The sequence below is a fragment of the Mobula hypostoma genome, chromosome X2 (assembly GCF_963921235.1).
Source record: "Mobula hypostoma chromosome X2, sMobHyp1.1, whole genome shotgun sequence".
NCBI lineage: Eukaryota > Metazoa > Chordata > Chondrichthyes > Myliobatiformes > Myliobatidae > Mobula > Mobula hypostoma.
The window spans coordinates 35,504,439-35,514,691 of NC_086129.1; positions in this window are offsets into that span (position 1 = coordinate 35,504,439).

The window sequence follows — 10,253 nt, forward strand, 5'->3', positions numbered from 1 at the left end:
TATAGAGCCTCAACATCACATCCCTGTTCTTATATTCTCTACCTCTAGAAATGAAGGCCAACATTGCATTCGCCTTCTTCACCACTGACTCAACCTGGAGGTTAACCTTTAGGGTATCCTGCTCAAGGTCTCCCAAGTCCCTTTGCATCTCTGCATGTTTAAGACCATAAGATACAGGAGCAGAAGTAGGCCATTTGGCCCATTGAGTCTTCTCTGCCATTCAATCATGGGCTGATCCAATTCTTCCAGTCATCCCCACTCCCCTGCCTTCTCCCCATACCCTTTGATGCCCTGGCTAATCAAGAACTGATCTATCTCTGCCTTAAATACACCCAATGACTTGGCCTCCACAGCCACTCATGGCAACAAATTCCACAGATTTATCACCCTCTGACAAAAGTAATTTCTCCACATCTCAGTCAAAGTGAACGTCCTTCCATCCTGAAGTCATGCCCTCTTGTCCTAGACTCCCCTACCATGGGAAATAACTTTGCCATATCTAATCCATTCAGGTCTTTTAACATTTGGAATGTTTCTATGAGATCCCCCCTCATTTGCCTGAACTCCAGGGAATACAACCCCAAGAGCTACCAGACGTTCCTCATACAGTAACCCTTTCATTCCTGGAATCATTCTCATGAATCTTCTCTGAATCCTCTCCGATGTCAGTATATTCTTTCTAAAGTAAGGAGCCCAAAACTGCACACAATACTCCAAGTGTGGTCTCACAAGTGCCTTATAGAGCCTCAGCATCACATCCCAGCTCTTATATTCTATACCTCTAGAAATGAAGACCAACATTGCGTTCGCCTTCTTCACCACTGACTCAATCTGGAGGTTAACCTTTAGGGTATCTTGCACAAGTTTTCCCAAGTCCCTTTGCATCTCTGCATTTTGAATTCTCTCCCCACCTAAATAATAGTCTGCCCGTTTATTTCTTCCACTAAAGTGCATGACCATACACTTTCCAACATTATATTTCAATGCCACTTCTTTGCCCATTCCCCTAAACCAGTGGTCCCCAACCACCGGGCCGCAAAGCATGTGCTACCGGGCCGCGAGGAAACAATATGGTTTGGCGATATGTGTCAGCTGCACCTTTCCTCATTCCCTGTCACGCCCACTGTTGAACTTGAACGCACGTGAGGTCATTACCCGAGTGTCATCCATGTCAGCGCAGGAAGAAGATCAATTCCTCGAGCTTGCAAATGACGACGGGCTGTAAAATATGTTTGACATAACATCTCTGCCGGCATTCTGGATCAAAGTCAAGGCTAAATATCCTGAGATAGCCACGAAAGCACTGAAAACGTTGCTTCTATTTTCAACATATCTCAATTGCGGAATGGACTGGACATAAGGAACCCCCTTCGAGTATCGCTGTCTCCCATCACCCCTCGATGGCACCGTCTTGTTGCAGGGAAACAAGCCCAGGACTCCCACTGATTCAGCGATATTGGTGTGTTGCAATGATTTTATATGTTTATATGGGGAAAATATGTGCTGTGTGTTTAATATCCAAACGTTACTTAAAATGTTATGATGCTATTGACTTATAAGTGACTTACAATTGACTTATCACTATATTCTTTCGAGGAAAATATGCGCTGTGTGTTTAATATTAAATTCGTTAGATAAACACTTTTAGAAATGAAATTGAGTGTATTAGCCACTTATCACCTATATTCCAGTCGTGATTAACACCTCCCCCCAAACAGAATTGCCAAAAACGATTTGTAGAAAAAAAAAAATCGGCATAAATACACATGCGCAAGTCACGCATGTGCACTGGCGCCCGCGCAAGGCTTCATGGTCATGGTAGTCTTTCTGGGGTAAGCTCAACGCATTTGACTGCTACTCTTGTCCGTTGGAAACCCTACTCCCCCCCCTTCCCCACCCCCGGTTGGCTGGTCCACAAGAATATTGTCAATATTAAAAAGGTCCACAGTGCAAAAAAGGTTGGGGACCCCTGCCCTAAACTATCCAAGTTTCTCTGCAGGCTCTGTTTCCTCAACACTACCCACTTCACCTATCTTTGTATCATCGGCAAATTTAGCCACAAATCCATTAATCCCATAGTCCAAATTATTGACATACATCATAAAAAGCAGTGGTCCCAACACCGACCCCTGTGGAACTCCACTGGTAACCGGCAGCCAGCCAGAATAGGATCCCTTTATTCCCACTCTCTGTCTTCTGCCGATCAGCCAATGCTCCACCCATGCTAGTAACTCCCCTGTAATTCCGTGGGCTCTTACCTTGCTAAGCAGCCTCATGTGCAGCACCTTGTCAAAGGTTGGTGAAAATCCAAGTACAACACATCTATTGCATCTCCTTTGTCTACCCTGCTTGTAATTTCCTCAAAAATTTGCAGTAGGTTAGTCAGGCAGGATTTTGCTTTCAGGAACCCATGCTGGCTTTGGCCTACCTTGTCATGTGCCTCCAGGTACTCCGTAATCTCATCCCCAACAATAGATTCCAACAACTTCCCAACCACTGATGTCAGGCTAACAGGTCTATAGTTTCCTTTCTGCTGCCTCCCACCCTTCTTAAATAGTGGAGTAACATTTGCAATTTTCCAGTCATCCAGTACAATGCCGGAATCTATCGATCATTAAGGCATCCATTCGGCTTGCGAGACCATGGATCTGTACCTGGAAAGTCTTCACTCTCCAGGGCGCAGGCCTGGGCAAGGTTGTATGGAAGACCAGCAGTTGCCCATGCTGCAAGTCTCCCCTCTCCATGACACTGATCTTGTCCAAGGGAAGGGCAAGGGCCGATACAGCTTGGCACCGGTGTCATCGCAGAACATTGTGTGGTTAAGTGCCTTGCTCAAAGACACAACATGCTGCCTCGCTGGTGCTTGAACTCACGACCTTCAGGTTGCTAGTCGAATGCCTTAACCACTTGGCCACGTGCCAGAATCTATCAATTGTTGAAAGATCATTGTTAATGCCTCCACAATCTCTCCAGCTACTTCCTTCAGAACCCGAGGGTGCATTCCATCAGTTCCAGGAGATTTATCCACCCTCAGACCATTAAGCTTCCTGAGCACCTTCTCAGTTGTAATTTTCACTGCACAAACTTCACTTCCCTGACACTCTTGAATATCCAGTATACTGCAGATGTCTTCCACTGTGAAGACTGATGCAAAATACACATTCAGTTCCTCTGCCATCTCTGCATCTCTCATTACAATATCTCCAGCTTCATTTTCTATTGGTCCTATGTCTACCCTCAACTCTCTTTTACCCTTTATATACTTAAATAAAAAACTTTTATCATCTTCTTGGATATTACTCGCCAGCTTCCTTTCATAATTCATCTCTTGCTTCCTAATGGCCTTAGTTTCCTTCTGCAAGTTTTTAAAAGCTTCCCAATCCTCTATCTTCCCACTGGCTTTGGCTTCCTTGTATGCCCTCTCTTTTGCTTTTACTTTGGCTCTGACTTCACTTGTCAGCCACGGTAGTGTCCTTCTTCCTTTCAAAAGTTTCTTCTTATTTGGAATATATCTGTCTTGCACTTCCCTCATTTTTCGCAGAAACTCCAGCCATTGCTGCTCTGCTGTCCTCCTGCTAGTGTCTCTTTCCAGTCACCCTTGGCCAGTTCCCTTCTCATGCCATTGTAATTTCCTTTATTCCATTGAAATACTGACACATTGGAATTTAGTTTCTCCTTCTCAAATTCCAAAGTGAACGCAATCATATTGTGATCACTGTCCCTCAAGGGTTCCTTCACCTCCAGCTCTCCTATCAGTTCCAGATAATTGCACAATATCCAATCCAGCACAGCCGATCCCCAGGTGGGCTCAACAACAAGCTGTTCTCTCTTGAGGTCCAGTACTGGCCTGGTTTTCCCAATCCACTTTCATGTTAAAATCCCCAACGATTATCATGACATTGCCCTTCTGACACGCCTTTTCTATCTCCTGCTGTAATTCGTATTCCACATCCCAGCTGCTGTTTGGAGGCCTGTACACAACTGCCATTAGGGTCCTTTTACCCTTGCCATTTCTTAACTCAACCCATAGAGACTCTATACCTTCTGATCCTATGTCATTTCTTTCTAATGATTTAATGTTATTTCTTATACACAGACCACACCATCCCCTCTGCCTACTAACCTATCTTTCCAATACACTGTATATCCTTGGATGTTCAGCATTCAATGGCAGCCATCCTTTAGCCAAGTTTCAGAGATGGCCACAATGTCACACTTGCAGATCTGTATCTGAGTTTCAAGGTCGTCCATTTTATTTCATATGCTGTGTGCATTCAAATACAAAACTTTCAGTCCAGTATTTGTTGCTTTCTGCTTTAACTGCACCACGCCTCTATTGCCCTGTATCTTATCCCACTGGCTCATCTCCTGCCTGTCCTTTCACTGATCTCTGTTGCACGTTACCTTTGATTTATTTCTGTTTGCCCCTTCCTCAGCCCTATCACTCCAGTTCCCATCCCCCTGCCAAATTAGTTAAAACCCTTCCTAATAGCTCTATTAAACCTGCCTGCTAAGATATTGAACCTTTTGGGTTCAGGTGTAACCCATCCTTTTTGTACAGGTCATTCGTCCCCCAGAACAAGCCCCAGTGATCCAGGAATCTGAAGCCCTGCCCCCTACACCAGTCTATCAGCCATGCATTAATATGCTTATCATGCTATTCTTGCGCTCGTTAGCACGTGACACATGCAGCAATCCTGAGATTACTACCCTGGAGGTTCTGCTTTTCAGCTTCCTACCCAACTCCCTGAATTCTCTCTTTAGGACCTCCTCCCTTTTTCTACCTATATTATTGGTACCAACGTGTACCAAGATTTCTGGCTATTCACCCTCTCCCTTCAGAATACTCTGCACCCGATCCGAGATATCCCTTACCCTGGCACCTGAGAGGCAACACACCATGCGAGTATCTCTATCAGGCTGACAGAACCTCCTGTCTGTTCCCCTCACTATGGAATCCCCGATGACTGCTGCATTCCTCATCATCTTCTCTCCCTTCTGCACCACAGAACCAGGTTCAATGACAGAGACCCGATCGCCGTGGTCATCCTGTGTCAGGTCACACCCCACCCCCACCCCCAACAGCATCCCAAACGAGATAACGATTACTGAGGGGGATGGCCACAGGGGTGCTCTCTACTATCTTAGCTTCCCTTCTCTTCCCTTCCCTGACAGTCACCCACTTATCCAACTCCTGCAGCCTCAGGGTGACTAATTCCTTGTAGCTCCGATCTATCTCCTGCTCACTTTCCCTAATAAGTTGTCGGTCATCAAGCCACAGCTCCAGATCCCTAACATGATCTCTCAGAAGCTGCATCTCTGTGCACCTGGTGCAGATGTGGCTATCTGGGAGATTGGAAGATTCCCAGGATTCCCACATTTGACACCCAGAGCAAAGTACTAACCCTACAGAAATGGTCTCTATTCCTCCAAAAAAAATGCAAGGAAAAAATAAAGCCTATCTACCCACTTACCTCGCCAAGGCCCTACCCTTCTGCCTCAGACCACTCCATCGATGACCGCTCCTTTGATGACCGATTCGCCTCAGTGTCTCCCTTTTATGCCTGAACCTTCCCTGCTCTCCAACTCACGATTGGTGTGCCGGTTATAGCCGAGTTTCCCTTTTAAACTTTGCTCCTGGACCTGTGTTCCACCTCCTCTCTTGGAGCTCTCCAACTCACAATTGGTGTGCCAGTTTCCCAGGGTAGAACTGTGTAATACCAGAGGACGTGCAGTGAAGGTGAGAGGGGGTAGGTTCAAAGGGGATGTGAGGGGCAAGTTTTTTTTCCCCCCCATAGAGTGGTGGATGCATGGAATGCACTGCCTGGTATTGTGGTAGAGGCAGATACATGAGAAGCTTTTAAGAGATGTGGATATAAGAAAGATGGAGGGATATGGACAATGGCATGGGTAAGAGGGATTAGTGTTTGGTTGTTTTTGATTTGCTTTTAAGCTGAGTCGGCACAACATTGTGGGCTGAAAGGCCTGTTCCTGTGCTGTACTCTTCTGTATTCTATGATAACTCCTTCACAAAACCGTATTGTTTTTTTGCCCTTTAGCCTCAAGTTCAAAAATTGCCCTGCTACGATATCTTTATTAATAACTTGCAATGTTTTCCCTCTGTTAGATGCTAAGTTAACTAGTCTGCAATTTCCTGTTTTCTGTCTGCCTCCCCTTTAACAGTGAAGTTTAATCTTCTGATGAAATGGGATCTTCCCTCAGTTGAGAGTAAAACCAATGCACCTGCCACTTCCTTTAAGACCCTGTGATGAAGTCCATCAGAGTGTAGGGCTATCATCCCACAGCTCCAACTATTTGCCCAGTAACATTGCACTGGTGATTGCATTTTCCAGACTTCTTTCCCCCTCCCTTCCAATTCCCAAAGCACAGTTATTTATGGGATATTACATATATCCTTTGTAGTCATGACCCATGCAAATTCTTTTTAATTCATCTGCTTCCTCCATATTTAATTTCCTAGTCTCGCTTCCCTTCATACTAATGCTCACTTAATTAACATTTTTTAACTATCTATAAAATCTTTTACCATGTTATTACATTTCTAGCTCACTTTATCTTGTACTCCATTTCTTTCCTTATTAACCTTTGTCATCCATCCATTTTTTATATTCTTATGATCACTGTATAAATGTATGCTTTATCTTTAAGTCTGTCACTCTTTAACTTTGTAGTTAACCACAAATGGCGCATGCTCCCATTGGAATTAATTCCTTCATGTTGCAATGCATCTATTCTTCCGTTTCTGAAGTATTCCTATAAATGGCTGTCACCGAGTTTCAACTGACTAATTCTGCAACCACGTTCATTTTGGCTAGTTCATGTGAAATTGCCCTTAGTTAAATTTATCATAGCAAATAACATTAATGTATTTAGAAGAACTAAATAATACACGAGGGAGAGGTTAATAGAACCACATGGTGATGGATTTCGTAAAGGGCGAGGAGAAACTTGTGTGGACAATGCACAAGACTATCAGGCTGAATAGTCACTTCTTGAGCTTTTCCACAGTTATCATTGTGGATGAACTGTTCAGATGAAAACAGCAAAATACAATCCAGAAGTTCTGCTGATTTGTGCCCAAAACCTAAAGGGCGCGGACTACGAAAGGCACTATGGACTATGTTGTAAAAACTCAACTAATTCACTCAAGACCCAGACACTGATCTCACTGTAAGTATTGACACCTACTCCTCGACCTGCTGATAAGACCATGACACAGGAGCAGAATTGACCATTCAGCCCATAAATTCTGCCCTGCCACTTTAACATGGCTGATCCATTTCCCTCCAACCCCATTCTCCTGCCTTTACCCCGTAACCTGACTAATCAAGAAGCCATCAACCTCCTCCTTAAGTACACCCAGTGACCTGGCCTCCACAGCTGCCTGTGGCAATAAATTCCACAGATCCACCACCCACTGGCTAAAGAAATCCCTCATCTCTGTTCTAAATGGATATCCCTCTATCCTGAGGCTGTGCCTTCTGGACCTAGACTCCCTCATCATAGGAAACACCCTCTCCCCATTCACTCCATCTAGGCCTGTTAACATTTGATAAGTTTCAAAGAGATACCCCCCCCCACCTTATTTTTCTAAATTCCAGCAAGTTCAGGCCCAGAGCCATCAATCGCTCTTCATATAATAAGCCTTTCATTCCCGGAGTAATTCTCGCGAACCTTCTCTGAACACTCTCCAATGTCAGCTTTGGACCCCTTCATAATAAGGGACCCAATACTGCTCACAAAACTCCAAATGAGGCCTCACCAGCGCCTTATCAAGCCTTGGCATTACATCCTTGCTTTTATATTCTAGTCCTCTTGAAATAAATGCTAACATTGCATTTGCCTACCTCACCACCAACTCAACCTGCAAGTTAACCTTCAGGGAATCCTGCATGAGGATTCTCAAGTACCTTTGTACCTCAGATTTTTGAATTTTCTCCACATTTAGAAAATATTCTATGCTTTTATTCCTTTTACCAAAGTGCTTGACTATACACTTCCCGATGCTGTATTCCATCTGACATTACTTTGCTCATTCTTCTAATCAGTCCATCTGCAGCCTCCCTGTTTCCTCAACACTACCAGCCCCTCCACCTAGCTTCGTATTGTCCGCAAACCTGGTTACAAAGTCATTAATTCCGTCATCTAAATTATATCATGCAAAGTAAAAAGAATTGGTCCCAACAGCGACCCCTCTGGAAAACTGCTAGTCACCAGCAGCCAATCAGATAAGGCCCCCTTTAGTCCCACTTTTTCCTTCCTGCCAATCAGCCAATGGTCTATCTATGCTAGTCCATTTCCTGTAATACCTGGGGCTGTTATCTTGTTAAGCAGCCTCGTGTGCGGTACCTTATCTAAGGCCTTCTGAAAATCCAAATACTCAACATCCACTGACTCTCCTTTGTCTATCCTGCTTGTTATTTCCTCAAAGAATGCCAACACGATTTCCCCGGCAGGATTTCCCCTTCAGAAAACCATGCAGACTTCAGCTTATTTTGTCATGTGCCTCCAAGTACCCCAAAACCACATCCTTAACAGTTGACTCTACTGTCTTCACAACCACCGAGGTCAGACTAACTGGCCTATGATTTCCTTTCTTCCACCTCTCTCCCTTCTTGAAGGGTGGAATGATATTTGCAACTTATCAGCCGCCCCGGAAGCATTCCAGAATCTAGTGATTCTTGAAAGATCATTATTAATGCCTCCACAATCTCTTCAGCCACCTCTTTCAGAAACCTTGGGTGTAGTCCATCTGCTCCAGGTGACCCATTTACCTTCAGACCTTTCAGCTTCCCAAGCACCTTCTTGCTAGTAATAGTAACTGCACTCACTTCCAACCCCTGACACTCTCGAACTTCTGGCATAATGTTGGTGTCTTCTACAGTGAAGACCAATGAAAAATACTTATCTAGTTATTCCGTTATTTCCTTGACTCCCATTACTACCTCTCCTGTATCATTTTCCAGCGGTCTAATATCTACTCTCACCTCTCTTTTACTCTTTATATATCTGAAAAAAAACTGTATTCTCTTTCATATTGTTGACTAGCTCATCTTCATATTTAATCCCCCTGCATGGCTTTTTTAGAACATAGAACATAGAATAGTACAGCACAGTACAGGCCCTTTGGCCCACTATGTTGTGCCGACCCTCAAACACTGCCTCCCATATAACACCCCACCTTAAGTTCCTCCATATACCTGTCCATTAGTCTCTTAAACTTCACTAGTGTACATGCCTCCACCAACCACTCTCTGAGTAAAAAACCTTCCTCTAATATCCCCCTTGAACTTCCCACCCCTTACCTTAAAGTCATGTCCTCTTGTATTGAGCAGTGGTGCCCTGGGGAGGAGGTGCTGGCTATCCATCCACTCTATCTATTCCTCTTATTATCTTGTACACCTCTATCATGTCTCCTCTCATCCTCCTTCTCTCCAAAGAGTAAAGCCCTAGCTCCCTTAATCTCTGATCATAATCCATACTCTCTAAACCAGGCAGCATCCTGGTAAATCTCCTCTGTACCCTTTCCAATGCTTCCACATCCTTCCTATAGTGAGGTGACCAGAACTGGACACGGTACTCCAATTGTGGCCTAACCAGAGTTTTATAGAGCTGCATCATTACATTGCGACTCTTAAACTCTATCCCTCAACTTATGAAAGGTGACACCCCATAAGCTTTCTTAACTACCCTATCTACCCGTGAGGCAACTTTCAGGGATCTGTGGACATGTACCCCCAGATCCCTCTGCTCCTCCACACTACCAAGTATCCTGCCATTTATTTTGTACTCTGCCTTGGAGTTTGTCCTTCCAAAGTGTACCACCTCACACTTCTCCAGGTTGAACTCCATCTGCCACTTCTCAGCCCACTTCTGCATCCTATCAATGTCTCTCTGCAATCTTTGACAATCCTCTACACTATCTACAACACCACCAACCTTTGTGTCGTCTGCAAACTTGCCAACCCACCCCTCTACCCCAACATCCAGGTCCCAGAACAGATCTTTGTGGGACACCACTAATCACAATCCTCCAATCTGAATGTACTCCCTCCACTACGACCCTTTGCCTTCTGCAAGCAAGCCAATTCTGAATCCACCTGGCCAAACTTCCCTGGATGTTGCCTTCTGTTGGATTTTAAAAGTTTCCCAATCCTCTGACTTCCCACTAACACACATCAAAGTTGCTGGTGAATGCAGCAGGCCAGGCAGCATCTCTAGGAAGAGGTACA